We start from the raw sequence: 19,810 nt of genomic DNA on the forward strand, positions 1-19,810 counted from the left end.
ATAGCATTTTAGTTCTACCTTCTGTTCTCCTGCCCCCAAGACAACAAAGTTGCACACTTGGAAAATTGATCCCAAATTCATCCTCAGACTTTTCTTGCACTGTAACACTGAGACTCTGATGACTGTGTCAGAAATGTGAGTTCCGTTGTCTCCTGTTGCTCTCTTTTCTCCTGCTCTACGAGTGTCTAATCCCCCTGGGCCTACCACACGTTGAACATTTTGGAACTCACATTCATCAGTATCGTGAGAATTCCCTGCTCCCCTCACTGGAATTAGAATTTCTGTTTCCTGGATTCCACGGCTTTCCTTTCGTGGATTCCTCTCTGTCGTACAGAAGTACACCCTCAATTAGCTCGCTGAGAAAGAGTACATCATTCTTGGATCTTTGTACCTGAATGTGTCTTTATTTAACTCTCATGATTGTTTGTTCAGAGTGGGATAAGGTGTTACTCTGATAATAAGATCTCTCCAGTATTTCACCCCACTGACTGTGGCTTCTAGGGCTACTGTTGAGACATTTGAGTCAAGATAGTTTGCTTGCTTTTTTTTTTTTTTTGCTTTTTTTTAAGTTGTTAAAATTCTTTTTTATTATTATTAGTTTCAGGTGTACAAAACAAGATACTAGTTAGACATTTATACCCCTCACAAAGTGATAACCTCCCTCCCCTAATCTACTACCCCTCTGACATCACACACAGCCATTATATTTCACTGTTTCTATTCCTTATGCTGTACTCCTTCCTGTGACTATATATAGGTATAGATATAGATACAGATATTAAATTGTAGTTGACATTCATTATTATTCAGCTTCAGGTTCAGGTGTCAATTATATATCAATAAAACTGGAAAAAATATACACAATTATTATGAGGGAAAAAAGAAACTTTGCTCGTGGCGATTTTATCCTCAGGGGGTTTCAGGACCTTCTCTTTATTCCTGCTAAGGCTTCTATTTATTAAAAATCACCTGGGATTTTAGTTCTGTGGTTTGTTTGTTTTTACATCTTGCATTAACCTTCTTCACAATACCTGCTTAACAATTGCTTTCACATTTTTCAGCTATGCTCTCAACAGCTCAAGTATATCTCCTTAGGTTTTCTGAGCTTTTTTGTCTGTCATTCCTTTCGTATTCCATATCTTCTATATTTTTGCCTTATTTTTGTTTTAATTTTTGCTGGAATATATTCACTATTAGTTCCTTCAGAAAGATTTAATTATTGATAAGCTTTCTGAATCTGAGTCTGAAAATATCTTTATCTTATTTTGGGGCTTGTATCAATTTTTAAATAGGTACCAAATTCTAAGTTTCAAATAATTTTTCTAATAAAATTTAAAGACATTATTTCATTCTCATCTATGAAGGCTGTCGATAACAAACTTCATGTTGGTCTGATCTTTGCACCTTTGCGAGTAAGCTGGTTTCTTTTGCAATCTACAGTTTTTCTTTAGTGTTGAAGGCTCACTGTGTTATGTTGGGTGGCAAAACAGCCTGTGGGCTCTTTCAAGGTGAAGATCTGAGTTTTTGTTTTTGCAGTAAGTCTTGTGTTATTTCTTTGATTATATGCTCCCTTATCCAACAACTGTTAAAATGTGGCTCTATTGCCCATTTCTCTTAACCTTTCTCTTACACCGCCAACCTTTGCTTCTCTTTGCACTGCCCTCTGTGAAAACCTCTTCGTGCCAACCTCGTTTACTCACACATTCTTCATCTGGTTCTTCCTGATACTGGAACCTTCCACTGAGATTTTTATTTGTTTGTACAATCATATTTTTAATTCATAAGATATTTGCTAAATTATTTTTCATATCAGCCACTTTCTGTGTACATGAAATATCCTCTCCAATCTCTCCAAATGTACACTCAGTGTTTTCTTTCACTTCCTGCCATTACTCATAAAAGCACTTTTTCCTTAAAGGTATATTTTCGGTTTTATGGTGAGTTTGGCAGCTTCCTTCACATCGTTGGTTTTCTCAGACATCGAATGGTTCCGTCCCTTGGTGTGGAGGAAGCTCCCTGGACTGGGGTGTGGACTGAACGGATTTGAATGAGGGGGCGTATCTCCCCAGACAAGTGGGAATTCCTTCCCCTTTCAGAGAGGTCAGGGGCTCTGGTTCCGGCGGCTCTGAGGGAGCAGGAGGGCAAGACGCGATGTGCTCTGTAGGCGTAGGTTAGGGTGTGGATTCCACATGGACGCCCAGCCCCAGGGGCTGTGGCTTTGCCTGGGCACAGCTCCCTTCTCTGGCCCCAGAGCCCACGGTGGGGTCTTTCTTATCAGAATCCACACTTTAAAAACCCCACCTGCAGCTTTTGCCTAACTGACAGGCCAGGGTCAGCTGGCCCGAGAGCGGAGCTGACTTGCTGTGTCCCCCACTCTTTGTTTAATCGCCCACCTCCTGGAGTCCTCAGCCTCCTCTCTCTTCCCAGCCTCACTGCCTCCAGTTCTGTGCCTATCTGAGTTCTGGGAAACTCGCTCTTTAAAATGCCCCATCTTTCGCCCGGGAGGGAATACGGGTTCATTGCTGGTTTTCATCGTCAGTGTGGTTCCGTTTGCTACATGTCTTCCAGCTCTTCCTGCTGCTCAGGTCTGCTGGTAGAACCCTCCTAGACTTAACCTTTTATTTCTATCGTTGTTTCAGTGGGATGTGAGGGAGCAGGAAAAGTGACCAGACACCCCTGGAAAAGCCTCTCTTCTCTTTTCCTTCAGATCAGCTTGTCTCAGGGCCAAAGCCTAAGACCTGCCCCTTTGGAAACGTCTCAGACTGGGCGTCATCCCCACCGTCTCCAACCAACTGCCCTGTGTGCGAGGGGTGGCCCATTGCTGCCGCTCAAACGGCCTTTCCATTGACCACCGGCCTCACAGCCCTCCCCAACTCTGACGATTCTGAGCTTGTGTTTTTATTGAGATCTCTTGGGACTTGTTTCTGTTGGGTGGTGGCCCTCCCGGAGCAGGCTGGGCCCTGACCCAAGGTACCTGGTGTCCTTATGTGAAGAGGCAAGTGTGGATGCAGACGCACAGGGGAGAAGGCCGGGCGATGGCAGGGGAGAGACCACAGGGGTGGGTCTGAGAGCCCAGGATGGTTGGTGACACCGGAAGCTGAGAGAGAGGCAAGAACCCACCCCCTTACCTAGAGCCTTCAGAGGGAGCGGCTCCCTGCCGACACCTTCATCTCAGGACTTGGCCTCCAGAACTGTGAGAGGATAAATTTCTGTTGTTTTAAGCCCCCCAGTGTGTGGTAATGTCAGGCCCGGGAAACTAGTACACAGGCTAGGCTAGCAGTAATAATTCCTCCCGGTGTCCGGAGACGTCACAATACACATGCGGTTTTCACTCTCAGCTCAGTCCGTGAGTCTGTGGGCTGGGGAGGGGCGGGGATGTAGAGTAAGCCTCTGTTTCATGAAGTCGTTGAGGGGCTCTGGCGCCTTCCATGGGGCGGCTCTGCCATATCCAAGGGCCCCGTTCTCTTCGCTACTCAGCTAGATGAGGAAAGGATTCCTTAAAAGACTTTAGGGAGCCAGGCCTGGAACTGGAGGTCACCAAATGTCTTTGTTTCTCAAGGAAAAAATAGATATATGTAAAGTCTGTGGGTGGTGTGGCAGCTCCAATATGTCACCGGTCATCTCTCTGATCTTTCTGATCAGTGATCCTAAGGGCCACTTCCATCCTCAGGTTACCTCATGGTGAAAGGTAGCTGCCAGAGTTCCAGCCATCGTATCTGCATTGCTACCACAGAAAGGAGCAAAAGCAGAACACCTCATGGGCTGTACCTCCCGCTGAGTCCGCTCCCTGTAATCATCTTTCTAGAAGTTTCATTCAACATTTCTGCTTACATCTCATTGGACTGACTTACTCCAGAGGAGGCTGAGATGTGTCGCGCTTACTCCAGGTGGCTGAGTGTCTTGCTAGGTATGTTAGAGGTTGTGGGACGAAGGGGAGAACAGTTGCTGGGAGGCAGTGCACCTCTGAGCATCCACAAGAGAACAGCTCTGCTTTCGTGGGAAGCACGTGAGCTGCTCTCTGGAAATCAGCTTCGTCTGACCTGGGTTCCTCCTCCCTTGGTAAACGATTTGACTCTTAACTGATTTCACCATTATCATTCAGTACATCAGTAAAATTAATTCCGAATCATTTCTGAGTAAATTGGCACAGCCAGAATGTTCTTATTAGTCAGCGTCGTCAAACAGTCTTGTCCATTTGTGAAAGCTTGCTTCCCAGGCAGCAGCCAGCATAATGTACCAGAACCACCGACTACTCCAGTGGGGTACTGAGCTTCTGTCCAAGCCGCGGCCGTAAAACACTCCTGAAATTCTGTTACGTAAAATCAATTAATTATAAACATTACAAGACACTGTTTGGGGGTTCAATGTTTAATTATTTTCCCTGCTTTTTCACTTGTTCTTCATTAGCTTCAAGCTTTAGAAGTCGTGGGTTTTTATCAGTTCTTTTCTATATAAAATTAATACATTTTGTCTCAATAAAATCAGAGAAGAACATAAAGTGAAAAGTTGCAGTCCTGCCTCTGGCCTGGCTGTCTCCGTCCCACTCACCATTGCTCAGCTTTGCCCGACACCTCATCTGGTGACCTTGTATGCACATGCACGCGCTGTGTCTGTTTCTAAACGTGGAAATATAAACGTAATTCTGCAGCTTGCTTCCACGGGTTTGTGAGGCACCGTGGGCAGCCCTGCGTGGCAGCTCACACAGGTTTTCCCCGTCTGTCCACCCAATCACAAGACATCCCATCCTGGGGTATTTCAGCAGTAGCCCACGGAAGACACGTATTGCTCATATTCTGCTTTGCACATAATGTCACAAAACCCAGCCGCATACACAGCGGCGCCGATGCACGAGCGTTTCTGTAGGCCACACTCACTCTTAGTGGTGACAATGCTGGGTCGTGTCTACGCACATTTTGGATTTTATAAATATGGTTAGCGTTCTCTCCCAAAGGCTGTTTGGATAGAAACTCTGATGCTCCACTACAGTGCGTGGGAGTTTGCCCCACGTTCTAATCACTGCTGCCTACTGCTCATTTTTAACCTTTGTCAATATGATAAGGTAAACATTTTTGCCTGAAAGAATGTACTTCACCAACTTTAGCAAAATAGACACAGGACACGAATAATCAGTTCTCAGAAAAAAATAAATTCATGTAGCCGTGCAGCAAATTTCTTAAGTCAAAACAGACTTGGACACCCCGGTGGGGTTAATTACACCTCAGATGTAATTTCTGGTGTGAGGTCACACTGGTGGCGTCCCTGAGAGCGGTCTGTCTAGTGTGCACTTGCACATCTCCAAAGGCGGCACAGACGTCTCTCGGCCACTCTGTCCCTGACTCCCTTGGACTGTTGTAAAGTTATTACTTATCTTGAACAACAACAAAATAAAAAACATAGCACTGACATTGCATAATATAAACATATTTCATAAATGTCTTCCAATTTTAAAAGAGATTTGGCTTACATATTGGATTTTCACGTTTTTTGAGTAGGTTGATTTATGTATGTCAGGCTAGAAAGGAAATTGCCAGGAAACCCATCACAGCTAGAGGCTGAAATGGAGCTTGTGACAGAGGATAGCAGCCCCGGAGATGGGAAGAGAAATGCGCTCAAGGGGCATTTTTCCGTACATTTGTTGGTGATCGCACCCGAGTTAATTATTAAGGGGAGCTCCAGGGTCATCAAGAAATCCTTAATCTTTTGAGGTTCCTGTAATGAAAGTAAAATGTGCCTTTTACAAATCAAAACCAAGAATAAATATTTACAGCCGTGCTAGCCGTGTGTTCAGAGAGGTTGAGGAGAGAAGGCGTTCAGAGGTGTGTTCTGGGCCAGTGTGTGGTGTGGGACCAGCACTAATTGACTGTGGACAGGGGGTGGGTTCTCTAGAAAGCCAGCCGTGAGCGAGCTTTGCAAGCAGGGCGGTTGGATCCACCAGCTGGGAGGGAGGCGCTGCGCTGGCTGAAGTCACGAGACTCAGCGAACCCCTGGGAGCGCTGAGGTGGGGTTGGTCCCTGAGAGCCAGTGCGAACTGGGGCCAGGGCCTGGGTCTTTGCACCCCCGTGTCACCTGCCCACTGGGTGCAGGTCGTCTGAGGAAGGGGGCATGGCCTTGGGTGACGCAATCCCTGGAAAGTTCCCATCAGCGGAGGGAGAAGGTCTTCCTGCCCGAGGGGTCACCTGGGCATCACAGCCACAGCCCCAATGGGGTCGTGACTGCGAGAAGGAAGAGGGAGCAAGGGAGCAGCCACTGCATTGAAAAATCCCTCCGTGGTCTACCGACTGTCATGTAACTTAGGGACATCCGTTCCAGGAACTGAGAGAAGCGTATGTGTACTAGAACACAATGCTCACGTACGAGAACCGCCACCTTGTCAGGGAGGCCGTGTGACTGCAAGGTCAGCTGCCACTGAGCTGCTCGGCCGACTTCAAAGTCCAGCTTCAGCAGCTTCCAGCAGAGTGACCTTGGGCCACTTACTTAATCTCCCAGAAACTGGATTTCCTTAACTGTCCAATGTGGAAAATAAGAGAACTCCCCCCAGAGGGTCGTGGTAAGGATTAATTACGTTGCCATGTGTACGATACTTAGCATATGTCCTGTCACAGGGACCTGCTAGTCACAAAGGTTTCACCTATTAGTATCAGGCCACTTCCTGCCTTTCACCCTGTCCCCCCGTCCTCCCGTCCACGTTCTCTCAGCAAAGGAAATGGCACCAGTTCCAACTCTTCCCGCTCAAGTCCAGGCAGGGTGTGACTTGAGGGGTGTCTTGCTTCCTAGGACACTGTCTGGACCCTTCTGCCACCTACGTGGATTTCCAAGTTGTCCTCTCTTCAGATGTTGCAGTCTGTACGCTGCTTTGGAAAGCTAGGTGTGACAGGCACACTTCGTGAGCCACCCAGCAGGTTCAGCCACCAGCCCTCTGCCCAGTGACGGAACAGGACATTCTCCCATCAGCTCTTTTGTCTCCAGGAAGGCCAACTCCATCCATCCCACCAGGCAAGTCCTGGGTGGTCTGGGTCAGGGCCTCTGGATCTTAGCACCGTCGTCATCTGGAGCCTGCTGATTCTGTCACGGGGGCCGTCCTGTGTGCTGTCGGGTGTTTAGTACTCTCCTGGCCTCTCACTATGTGCCAGTAGCCCCATCCCAGTGGTGACAACCAACGATGGCTCAGGACATGGCCACGCTTGCCAACCACGGTCAGGACGGTCCTGGACCTCCCAGTCCCAGATGTGGGCTCTCCTGTTCTCTCTGGTGCTAGAGGGGTCCGTCAGGGGTGTCTGCAGCCATATGTGTTCTCCCTGGACAAGAGGAGCGCCCTTGTTAGTAGGAACTTTCACGCCTTCTCATCGTCCCACTCGGCTTATGTAAGAGCTGCTGCCTGGAGCGGCTCATCTAACTGGCAGCCGGCAGGGAGGCCGAGCGCTTGAGGGGGGCTGAGCCCTGGCAGCTGAGCTGCTGGAATGACTAGACATTCCTGCTGCTCTCCTCTTACTACGTCAGATGGTTAAATACGATCTTCGTTGAAGCCACCATCGCTTGGGCATTCCCTCCTCACGCCACGAATGATCTGAACAGGTAAAAGGGTTTCTTTGGCTTTCATCTTAGCTCCGGGCAGTCAGATCCCTCAGAGCTGGGAAACAAGGCCCCATTTGCTCTCTGTACCCAACCTGACTTTACAGGTCACTTCATTCTATCGTAGCCTCTACCTTCTAGGGCTGAAAAGCTCTGTCTAAGCACTTTCAGGTTTTCCTGTGGCGACGGTGAGACTTAACTAGCTACAGTCAGCTCTTTTCCTCTGCCCTAGTTGTATCTGATTTGATTTGTGGGCTGCCTGTGTACAGGAGTAAGTGAATTAGCCCATTGTCAAAGTGGGGTACCACGACCTCATCCCGTGGGGTGCCTGGAGGACCATCTGCCTCCCCCAGCCCTTCAGGAAAGCGTTCCCTGCTGGCCTGCCTGGTTTTCATAATTGCCACCTAACTCATGGCTGGAAGGAGCCACAGAGCTGAAGGGGCTCATACTCCCTGCTGTACGGATGGGGACTCGGGGCCAGCACGCGACTGTGAGGTCCCACAGCTGCCGGCCGTGGCAGGGCCAGGGGCCCCACTTCCCTGTATGCTCTGCACATCTTTCTCCATCAGTGCTCACCGCCGATTCCTCACCCAGCCCAACTCTGTCCCCCTGGAGGGTGTATCCTAAATGATCCATTCACTGCCCTCCCCTGGGCTCACCAGCAGAGGGTCGTGTAAGGAGCCGTGACCAGGGCACCTGGCTCTGCACCTTCAGCACAGGCTCCCTTTCTGACCGCAGTTGCTGAAACCGGTCTCATACCACCTCCAGCTCGCCTACAGCTGCCTGACAGCACGCTGTGAGCCGAGAAGTATCAAGAAACTCGAACTCACTTTCTTTCTCCTAAATCCTCTGGGACGTGGCTCTCTCCATCCCAGAAAAGGTCTCAGGTGGGATTTCACTCCTCCCTGTCTTCTGCTTCCCACATAAGCCTGTTGGTTCTGCTCGTTGAACCCCTCTGGGCTCCATTTTCTCCATGTCCATCACCCGCTCCGGGTCCTGCGGTATTTCAGTAGCTTTCCAATGTGCCTCTCTCGCTATAAAACGGCCCCTCTCTGCTTTTCCCATTTCTCTGGTAACAGAGCTATCTTGAAGGAATGTAGGAAATAGCTCGTAAATTTGATTATGTCACCTTTATGCTGAAACCCTCTCTTGGACCCTAGTTGTCATAGAATTAAGTCACAGCTCCCTGATGTGACAAGCAGCCCTTCACAGCGGGCCCTCGGCTCACCGCTCTCGCTCTGGGCTCTGGAATCACTGAGATGGTCACTTTCCAGCCCCTTGTCTTCTCAGTGTCCTCAGAAGGGATCCCTGCTTCCCCAAGTGTCCCATCTCCTCACATCATAAGACGCGTCCTCCTGCAAGATCTCAATCTTGATGACCAGCTGCCTCTGTTTGTTTATTTGTTGTTGTTTTCTTTCTGTCCTGCAATGCTATGAATAAGACCAATGTTTGCCCAACCTCCTGGGGAAACAGAGGCACAGGCCCAGCTCCCCTTCCACGGAGCTCGTGACTGACCATCTCAATGAGCTTTGACCGAGAGCACAGGCTGCGTGGTCTTCATTTAGAGACAGAGCAGGCAAGGTGCTCAGTAAATGTTTCCCGACACAAGTGAGCCTCAGGGCAATTGCCACAGGAGGGCAAGTGTTTGAATTCTAAATGACATCAGACCACTTTGCTTGTGAGTTCTCGAATCTCGTTAGAGTTTTTTCTATTCTCTTACCGCCAAGCTGGTTAGCAAATGATCTGTTTTGTGCTCTGGCTCCAGCAACCCTGCCTCCTTCCTTCCAAATAGACTGCGATTCTGTCGTAATGTAGGGAACGAGACAACAAAGCTTGTTATATTTCTCAGTGAAATGAAGTTATGGAGGGTCTGGATAAAGGCCTGTACGTAGCCACGTATGTGAACTTGACATACGACCTTTCTGACCGCAGCTTTGCTTGCCCGGAAGCAGTCTTCCTCACCTTGGAGTTCTCAGCACCTTGCATGGTTGAGGTTTCCTGATAAAGGTCCTCTGGATAATGGGGTATTAGTATATAGCATATGTCCTTAAAACTTTCAAATTAGAATTATGACCTTGTTGAACTTGTAAGGACCCCCTGGAAGTTTCCAAGATTTGGGGAATGTAAGAAGGTGAATAAAAAGCGAAGTAGGAACCTCACATTCTGAATTGACCTTAAAGGCAGTCAATCCACAGAAATCACTATGAATGGAAATTACAGAGAGATTACTTAAGAATATTTTTTGTAATTAAATTTACAGCAATGTCAGGAACTCAGGAACTCTAGCCATTGAGTTAATGACACATGCTACATTGTTAGCACATTTTTTTCAGCAGTGTGGTTCCCAAGCAGCAGCTCTCCACTCCATGGTGTGCGTGTCTGTGCCATGAGGTCTGCAGGGCTTTCCTGCAGGAGGAGGAACCCCGCCCTACGGACTGGGCACATGGGTGGGTGTGGGCAAGGCTGGCCACCTGGCTCCTGCCCCAGGTCACGGGGACCACAGGTGCCTGAGGGGCTCCTCCTTCAGGCTAGAGCCCGGAGTGAAAAGGCCCATCAAAGAACCACAGCAGCCAACAGTAACCCAAGAGAGACATCTGCATTCATTGTGACAAGCCACTGAGATGTGGGGAGTGTTTGTTACTGCGGCAATGTTGACTAATACAAATAAATGTTTATTCAGCTACCTCTCTGATGAGCTGTGGTCTAAGCCTCAGGATGGCTCTTATAGAAAGACTTGGAGCCATAAGTCTATTTTGAGCTTCTCAAATGAATACTTTATCATAAGATGATAGTTCTCAAAAGTATCATAGAACCTGAGCTAAATGGGACCAGGGAGGGTCTGGCCTTCCTCCTGAAGCCCTTCTGCAGAATCCAGCGGGTTGTCCCTCAGCCTCTCCTGGCCATCTAGTGACAGAGCACATCCTGTGACAATGCGGACAGTGTCGTGGCAGGACAACCTGCTGTGTGAAGAGCACCCCCTGCCGGGGGAGGTAGTTTATTCTCAGTCCTAAGGGTGGAGGCTTGGGGGTAGACAGGCCAGTGTGTTGCTTTTCTATGGCTGTATAGCAAGTTACCACCAACGCTGCAGCCAAAAGCAACACACACGTCTTAGCTCCCCATTTCTATGGGCCAGGAGTCTGGGCTCAGCACAGGTGGGAGCTCTGTCTGGGACCCTTGTGTCTGTCTACACTTGTGTTTGCGGGGGCGTCAGTGTCATCTGAGGTGTGGGGTCCCCCCAATCTCAGTGGTTGTTGGAGGAATTCATGTCTTCACAGCATGGTACTCGTGGCGGTTTACTTCTCTGAGGCCAGTAGGAGAATCCCTGACTTCAGTCTCCCCTTCCAGCGAGGGCCTACACTCACCTGGTTAGGCCAGGCCCGCCGAGGACAATCTCCCTTTGGATGGTCTCAGGTCAACTACATCTGCATGCCCCACCACCTTTGTCATAGAACATAACCTGATTGTGGGAGTGATGCGCCATATGTGCAGGGAACGGGCCGCCCAGGTGTGTGCCCTGGGGCAGGGACCTTGGGCCATCTTAGAAGTCTCGGCTCACCTGGGCTCAGGACTGGCCTCTGCACACTGGCTGCACCAGGTCAGCACTGTCCACTCACCTGCCTGCTTCCCGGGGCCTTCGTCTCTAAAACAGAGATGCAGATAAGGGCACCTTCAGCACCGCTGCGGCCTCAGCACGTTGGTGGGGCGCGGAGTTAGAATCTGTTCCCTGGTTGGCCCCCGGGACCGCAGCAGGAGGCCGGCCCTCCCCCTTGGCCGACCTCAACGTACCGGAAGGCAGGCCCCGTGCTCTGCGATGTCTGCCTGCGGGCCACACATCCCAGGCTCTCAGGCACTCTCTGTGAACTGCTCCTGTGTGCTCTACACTGAACTCGAGGTTTGGGCTGGGATGCGCTCGTTTCCAGGACAGCAGGGCCCGGCCTGGAGGTGGTTCTCTGCGGGGAGGGCAGACTCTCGAGAGTGACACGCTGCAGTGATAAACCTCCAGGTGAATCCACATGGACAGTCACATGCCTGGTCGGCCTCTTTGAGTGTGCAGAGAACTCAAAGGGTACCTCTTAGATGATGGCACACCGTCCCCAGGCCAGGCCAGGCGCTCCATTGTCACAGCAGGAAACACAGGGACTTTCAGAACTCAGGAGCAGGGGTGGGCCCAGCGTGGCCCGGGGCTGATGCGAGCGTGCCTGGCTGCCTGGGTTTTTCCTTCCCCGGCGCTCACTCAGCAACCTCCGTGTACCACAGGGAAGAGGCAAGTGTTCTGAGCCTCGATAATCTTCCATTAATTTGATTTTTCCAAGACCTACGGAACACTGGTTATATTTAGTTCCAGAAGCCCTCCAGGAAGGCAGTGGCTGTTAACATTTTAATCTTTAAGAAAATGAAGTGGGTCCTTAGCAAAATGAGATCGTGTTGACTTTTCCTCTTTGGGGGCTGTGGGCTGCAGGGGTGGCATCTTTTCTAGGATTCTGGATGTTCCTTTACCTTGAGGAATAGTGTTGCACGTCCCTGTGCAAAGGCAGAAGCTCTGGTTGCTATGGCAATAGCCAATCTGAGGAAGCTGTGACCTAAATCACGACTGAGAAAAACAGGCCCTTGTCAGTCCCATCGCAGCTACTGCTTCCGCAGATTAGGCTGTGCGCGTGGATTACCTAAAATGAACCCTTTACCTCAGCGAAAGGGAAACGGGGTTTTCTTACTGCCAAACCTTTAGGGGACGTGGGTGACGAACACTGCGCTGGCCCAGAACTGGAGGACAGGGAGCGCCGATGAGGCCTGCGCACTGTCTGTGTGGCTGGCCATCCCCCCCGGGCCCTCCGCACCCCCACACCCCCCACAGCCCCGCTGCCCCGGACGGCCGGCTGTCAGGAAGCCAGTGGCCACCCTCGTTAGGCGTGTCCTTTGTCCACGCACAGCGTGCAGCGTGCACACACAGACAGGTACCACACAGACGTGCACACAGACGCCCACACCACACACACGTACTCGCCATGCACACGCACAGCACACACGTTACACACGCCTCAAACATACAAACACTCCCACGCAGGCCCTCCCCACACACACATGGTGGCGAGAGTCCTTGAGGGGTGATCAGGATTCCAGTGACAGGACGCTTCCTGGGCCGCTCTGCAGGAGTTCAGTGGAGGGATCACACCGGCCCGCACCTCGGCTGGGGAGGTGCCGCCCAGCCTGAGCCAGCTCCCCAGGCCCGTGTCCCTGCCTCAAGCTACCTGGTGGTCGCCTTCCCAGGGACACAGTGTCCCTCCGCAGCAGGGTCACCTGCGGCTGTGCGCTCGTGCCTCACTCCCTCTAGCACCTGTCAGAACCCCACAGCCCCGTTTTGTGGGCTCCCCTCCTGCCCACCCGGAACTGCAGGAGGGATGACCTGGGGCGGCGCGGGAACAGGGAAGGACACATGTATGCTCCTTGGCAAATCAGGCTGGTGTGTGCCGCTGCCACAGCCGCCAGTGGAGCTCGGGGCTGATGCTAAAATTATGCGCCCTCACGGGCCACTTGGTGTCCCCAATATCTGCCGAGACTGGCGCTCTGGGTTCACAGCTATTCCACGACAATGGCACAGGACTAGTCTGGGCAGTGGTCCAGCAAAGGCAGTGAGGGCTCCACTCCCCACCAGGGACGGGCTTTGAGGCCGCACTAGTCCTGGCCCCAAGCTGATCCCTGGAAAGAGTTTGGTACCTCTGTCCCCAGGGGATTTGACACATATTTGGAAGGGGGGGATGGACAAAATTCTCAATTTCCTGCCGCCAAACTGCTCGAGGCGCCTAACCACTGAGATTTGGAATTAGAGTCCATTTGTCGGACGTGTGGCTCAAGTGATGTGACCTTCCTGTGCCTCACCTTGCTCAGCTATAAAATGGGCGTGATCATGGTTACATACCCCGTAGGGCTGTCCTGGGGGAGCAATGCTTTCATACGTAGCAGAACGGAACCCTGTGCCCTGCACGCAGCAAGGACTGTGCAAGCGGTAGCTGGGTCAGCTGTGGGGTCGCCGGGTGGCAGTGCTAGCCGTAGCTATTGGCATAAACATTGGCATGCGTGTCGGGCTTACCAGCAGCGTTAGGATAAGCGCTGGCGTTTGTTAGCTGTTAGCATCAGCGTCAGTGTTAGCATGAACTGTTGGCACTAGTGTTTGTAGTGGTGTTAGCTGTGAGTATTAGTGTATTACCAGAAGTGTTAGTATTAGCGGCAGCACTGCTACCAGCGTTAGCATTACTGTGACCAGTGAGTATTAACGGTAGTGTTCGTATGGGTGTTAGCGTCTGGATTAGCATTACGGTGGCCAATAGTGTTAACCTTAGTGTCAGCATTGGAGTGAGCACCAGCAGCGGCACCGGCACTCGCGTCACCATTAACTGTCAGCCATCAGTACTGGTGGCAGCAGTAGTTATTAGCTGTCAGCGCTCACCGAAACCTTGGGTTACATCTGTACTCCAGTACTGCAGCTCGAGGGGTGGGGAGAAACCCATGTCAGCATGTCAGCACGGGCAGAACCCGGTCTGTTGTGACTGTTTATTGAATGTGAGTCGTTTGGGAGCCAGTGGCAGTGAACAGGACAGCTGGAGGGGCAGAGACCCCCGACCCCCTTTCCTGCGGCCCGTGTCACCTACAGGCGCACCTGCCGTGACACCTGCCCCTGTCCAGGGTCTTCTCTGCCTCCCACCCAGAACATTCTCCAAGCCCCCGGGACCGTTATCGCACCAGCGCATCCTGGGAGGACACAGACCTGCCCGCCCCGTGTGGGGGCTGTGCCTTCCCTCCCCCACCCCACCCCGCTGCTCTGCAGGCTCTCACCCTGCTCCCCGTGGCCTGATCTGGGCCCTCATGCAAACCTGTCCTGTGCAATTGGAACCCCCACTCGCAGCCGGGGACACCCATTGTGAGGGCGGGGCCTGCTCCACGTCCCCCCGTCCCCTTTGCTCTGTACCAGCCACCTGTCACTTGCGTTCTGGTGCAGGCGGCAGTCGGCCACACAGCCCCCTTGTCACTGGCCGGCATGTGCTTCCTCTGGCTCGGGGACACGCATGGACATTCGAGAGCTCTCGCCTCATCTGCACCACGAGAGCACCAGTCTCCTGGGTGTCACCGAATGTCAGCTGTCCAGGGATCAGGGGCGCCATGGCCCAGGCCCCACCAATGTCCCTTTATAATATGGCCAGTCAGAGAACGGGGCTGGGGACAAACGTATGTCCTCACGTCCTCGTGGAATCTCACAGCTTCCCAAACAGACATGTAATGATTCAATTAAAAATACACGAAGAAATGTGTGTGTGTTGCGGTGTGTGTGCACACGTGTACATGTGTTTCTAGACAAGGGGAAGCATTCAGAATTGTGAGGTGGGTCCAGAAGCCTAGGCAGGGCCCGACGGTATGTGCCGTGGCCCTACACAATTTTTCAGTCAGGGCCATAGATTCAGTTCTGAAGGTACTCGTACCCAACATGCGAAAGGACCTGTGACATTTCCCCGAGTTCATCTTTTCTGTAAGCTAACGACACACCAGTGGCTCAGTAAAGAAAAGGTTATGAGGAGCGTTCCTGGGTTCTCATGAAAGGGGACCCCGAGGGATGGCATGGAGGCACAGAACACCCTCGGCGTCATCGTACAACCAGCTCTTGGGGTTGCACGGGGTGTTGTAGCACCCACAGAGGAACCGGGACAGACTGGGAAGGGATTCAGTAAAGCAGTTCTACGGGGGAAAGGAGAGTGGAAAGACAGCAGCTTGGTGTTCAGGCGTAACGGGGGTACAAGCAGAACCCCCAGAACAGAGGGGTACAAGCCGCTTGTCCCAGCCCCAGTCAGCTGGAGTCCGAGCTTGGCCCAGCATAAGTGTCCCGACATGTTGCCCCAACAACCTGCCTTCCCCACACGCTTCCAGCCACTGTCCCTAGCTCCTTTCTCAAACCCGCACTTGCCCCGCCCCATTTCTCTGTCCTCCACGTTCAATCTGTGATGACATATGAACCGCGAATGTCACTGAGCCCATTTCTAATTTTATACTTTCCCCCTGTGGGCATTTGAGGTAAACTACAAAGCTTTAGTTCGGCAATGTTTCTACTAGTTTGCACAGCTCTCTTAAAACAGTCAGGAAGCACCTATGGCTGTTTCATTTGGGGCACGATTTTCCAGTGTAAGTGCTGGCTCCGCTGAGCCTAAGAGAAGCAGAAGGTGAAGGGAGACTTCTAAGGGCAGGGCCGCTCCTCCCGCAGGGCTGCCTGGCTTAGGAGGCAGGTGCGTGCACAGGGAGGACGGAGGCCTGGTCAGGGCGGCGGCGTTCTCCATAGAAATGGACTCATTTGGTCTGAGGGTCAGATCTTGGAAGAGCAAAGGGACAGAAGTTATCAAAATGTCACCTCCTCCGTGTTCCCAGTGGGTAGACTCCTGCCTGTGGCACCGTGTCACTGCGTTTGTGACTTCTTCTTGTCATTAATCTACAATATATCATCACTGGCTTGGCTTTGGTGTGATTCGAGAATGATTTATTTCTGGAACATTTTTAAAAATTACATGTTGAAATAACTTTCTGTTCTGTTATTTTACAGCTCGTCAGGACACCAGTGTGTGAGTGTGTGAGTGTGAGTGTGAGTGTGTGTGTGAGTGTGAGTGTGAGTGTGAGTGTGAGTGTGTGTGTGAGTGTGTGAGTGTGAGTGTGAGTGTGTGTGTGTGTGAGTGTGAGTGTGTGTGTGTGTGTGTGAGTGTGAGTGTGTGTGTGAGTGTGTGTGTGTGTGAGTGTGTGAGTGTGAGTGTGAGTGTGTGTGTGTGAGTGTGAGTGTGAGTGTGTGAGTGTGAGTGTGTGTGTGAGTGTGTGTGTGTGTGAGTGTGAGTGTGTGTGTGTGTGAGTGTGTGTGTGAGTGTGTGAGTGTGAGTGTGTGTGTGTGAGTGTGAGTGTGTGTGTGTGTGAGTGTGTGTGTGAGTGTGTGAGTGTGAGTGTGTGTGTGAGTGTGAGTGTGAGTGTGAGTGTGTGTGTGAGTGTGAGTGTGTGTGTGAGTGTGAGTGTGAGTGTGAGTGTGAGTGTGTGTGAGTGTGTGAGTGTGTGTGAGTGTGTGAGTGTGAGTGTGAGTGTGTGTGTGTGAGTGTGTGAGTGTGAGTGTGAGAGTGTGTGTGAGTGTGTGAGTGTGAGTGTGAGAGTGTGTGTGAGTGTGTGAGTGTGAGTGTGAGTGTGTGTGTGAGTGTGAGTGTGAGTGTGTGTGTGTGAGTGTGAGTGTGAGTGTGAGTGTGAGTGTGTGTGTGAGTGTGAGTGTGTGTGTGAGTGTGAGTGTGAGTGTGAGTGTGTGTGTGTGTGTCCGTCCAAGTCTGCTTCGTCCATCTGTCGCCGTGTGGTCTTGGACCCTCTGGGTGGCCGTCCTGGTCGCTTTCGTCCCCCGCTCCTTCACTTGGTCTCGGGTGTCTTGGCTGCTTTCTACTCTTCCCAGTGGGGCTTCCGGTCCGAGATGGTTCTGTGTTCCACGTACTTCTGAAGCCCCTCAGCTGCTGACTCATGGGGAGTGTGGACGGTCTGGCTTTGCAGTTGTGACCGCTCACGTCAAGGGCTGCCCAGTGATCCCCGTTGTTGGCCTGAGCGGTGCGCCCTCCCACGCCCCAGACGACTGCTTGCCTACTCCTCCCTCTGCTGAGTCCCTCGGGGAGAACCCCTATCGTCCTCCCTCTCCCAGCACCATGTCTCCCACCCAGGCACCTGTGTGCACACCCTGCCCTGTCCCCGAGGCTGGGAGAGACACCTGCTCCATGTAAGGGCACCCCTTTTCCCTGCTCAAAGTCAGTGCCGGGGCCCACTTCTCTCCTCTGTCATCATCTGTCACCTCTCTTAAAATTAGCCTCCACATACGCTCTACTCTCCCACCCTGGCACGAAAACCTGTTTGCTGCAGGCGTCTGCCGCCCGCTGCCACATCCCTCTGCCCTCTACGTGACACTGCAAAAGACTTTCCACCCTGTCTTATCGTCCTGTCCCCGGCTCCTTTTGAGCCCAGTCTCCTTAGCCTTCCATCGTCCCCCCAGGCCAGCGAGCTGCTCTTTGAGTGTCACCGAAGGTCTGCGACCTGCTGAGCCCAGCAGGCGGTCCTCATTTCCCCCCTGGCTTCCTGCATCATCATTTGATGCAGTCACACGGCCTGCTCTTGAAACACACGTTCATTGGGCCTCCAGGGTGTCACTCTTTCTTTGTTCCCAACCTGCTTCCCTGGCTGTCCTTCGCAGTTTCCCTCAGTGGTGTCTGTTCATCTTTGATCCCTAGAAGTTGTTGTCCCAGGGCTCAGTCTTTGGCCCATTTCTCTCCTCTGTGTGCACCCGTTGTCTTGTGACCTCATTCAGACCTCATCGCTGTGTGCTGAAGATGATTAAAATCACGTCTTGAATGCATACGTCCGCCCCAGTCACGGTCACATGTTCTGTGTACCCCCATCACCCTTTGTCTGTCTGACAGGCATGCAGGCACGGTGGGGAGGCCGTCTGCCTTCGCCCCAGGCCTCTCCTTTCTGCCATCCTCCCCACTTAGAAAGCCAAGTGCATCCTTCTAACTGCTCAGGTGCAAACTCAGAACTCAGATCCCCACAGGCAATCTGTCTGCAGCTCCCGCGAGCCTCACCTTCAAGTGTGAGCAGAACCCGCACGCTGCCTTCATTTCTAACACGTGGCTGCCACACCGTCCTCTCCCACTAGACGGATCAGTCATGTGTCTGATACTCCAGTAGCTGACGTGTGCAGATTCAGTTCTCTAGGAGCCCTTTCCATTGTGTCTTGGTCACAGTGACTCTCTTCCCGTGCATTTTGTGTGCGAGCTCACACTTATCGGAGGTTTTTTGTGGGGTTTTTCGGGGGCTTTGAGGTTAGGTCTCTCCAGAGGAGTCTCATTTGCTTGTGCACGTGCCTGTGTGCCCTGCCCCCAGCACACTGCCACTCCCGGCGTTGGCTGGAGTTCTCACGGACCGCCAGGTGCCTCTGTACATCTGATATACAATCCTAGGATGGATAGGATGGTTTGGGGTTTTAAAAACTCAGGGGAGATGTTTTTGCCCCTTCTGTTCAAGATGGCAAACTCTCAGTCTATGGGGAGCGACTTTTCCTCATTCATCTGAAGCTGTTTGGTAAGGACAATAAGTTTGTGGAGGGAGTTCTTCTTCTATCCGTCGTCTAGGGTTCTCCTTGAGCTGGTCCCCTATTGTCCACACCCCAGGAAGCCATGGAAACAAAAGGTCAAGTTCACCTGGTGTGTAGAATTCCCTCAAAGCAGGATTGGCTTCTGTTTTATTCTCAGTCCTTTGTCATTCCTCCAAAACCAAGAATTCAGTGTCAGCTGTGCCCATCCCGGACCCCCCGGGCTGCCTGGAACCCCCCTCCCCTCGTCCTCTACTAGCTCAGTACAGCTGTTTGCAGGGTTGCAGCTGATGCTTGGACACTGAGCCGGCCACGTTACAGATCTGTGAGTCCGTCTGCTCTTGTCTTTCCTAGTCTGCCTTAGTCCCATCTCTCGAGTTGGGTCTTGTGTCATGATTCTTCCCAGGTTTCTCTCTGTTGCCACTCATGAGCGAACATCATGATCCATAAGTCCCTGCCAAGTTATAGTGTAGAAAACGTGAACTTTAGTTCTTGAGGACATACAGCAGCGTGAGCCACGCGGTGGGACAGAATGAGCTCAGCCACCACGCGCGTGTAAGACGGGGCTTCAACGAGGGCCGGCCGGCGGTCCTTTTGTGCAGATTTCTATAAACTCGTTGAGTTTCAGAAAACACAGGAATATCTGGGGAACATTCCACGTAAACGCGCAGAAAGAGCACACCTCTGCGTGCCAGTCCTTTCACAGGGAGAAGAGCAGTCACGTGGGACGCGCCTCGGGGATTTCCTGCGGTATTTATAGCTCCCGCTCCCAGGGGCCTCTCCCTTTCCACAGCTTTGGAGGATAGTGGAAGCAAAAACAAGATGTTAATCATCGTTTTAAAAGAGGGAGGCAAAAAAAAAAAAGGAAAAGATAGAAAAGACTGTATTTAAAAATCTGGACAAAGTGTGAAATTGTGTGCTTTTGTCCTTCACACGAGTCGCCTTGTCTAATTCCGAGTTTGCAGAATGTTTCTGCTTGGTGGGCCACTGCGGGTTGCTGTTTAACAGCTGTATTCGTAGTGTGGGAGTGCCTTCGTTACGAACCCCAGAAAGTGGGTAAGCAAAAGCCTTGTTGTTGTTATTATGGCATTATAGCTAAGCTATTCATAGCTTCTC

Source organism: Rhinolophus ferrumequinum, chromosome 26 (genome assembly GCF_004115265.2).
Source record: "Rhinolophus ferrumequinum isolate MPI-CBG mRhiFer1 chromosome 26, mRhiFer1_v1.p, whole genome shotgun sequence".
Taxonomy (NCBI): domain Eukaryota; kingdom Metazoa; phylum Chordata; class Mammalia; order Chiroptera; family Rhinolophidae; genus Rhinolophus; species Rhinolophus ferrumequinum.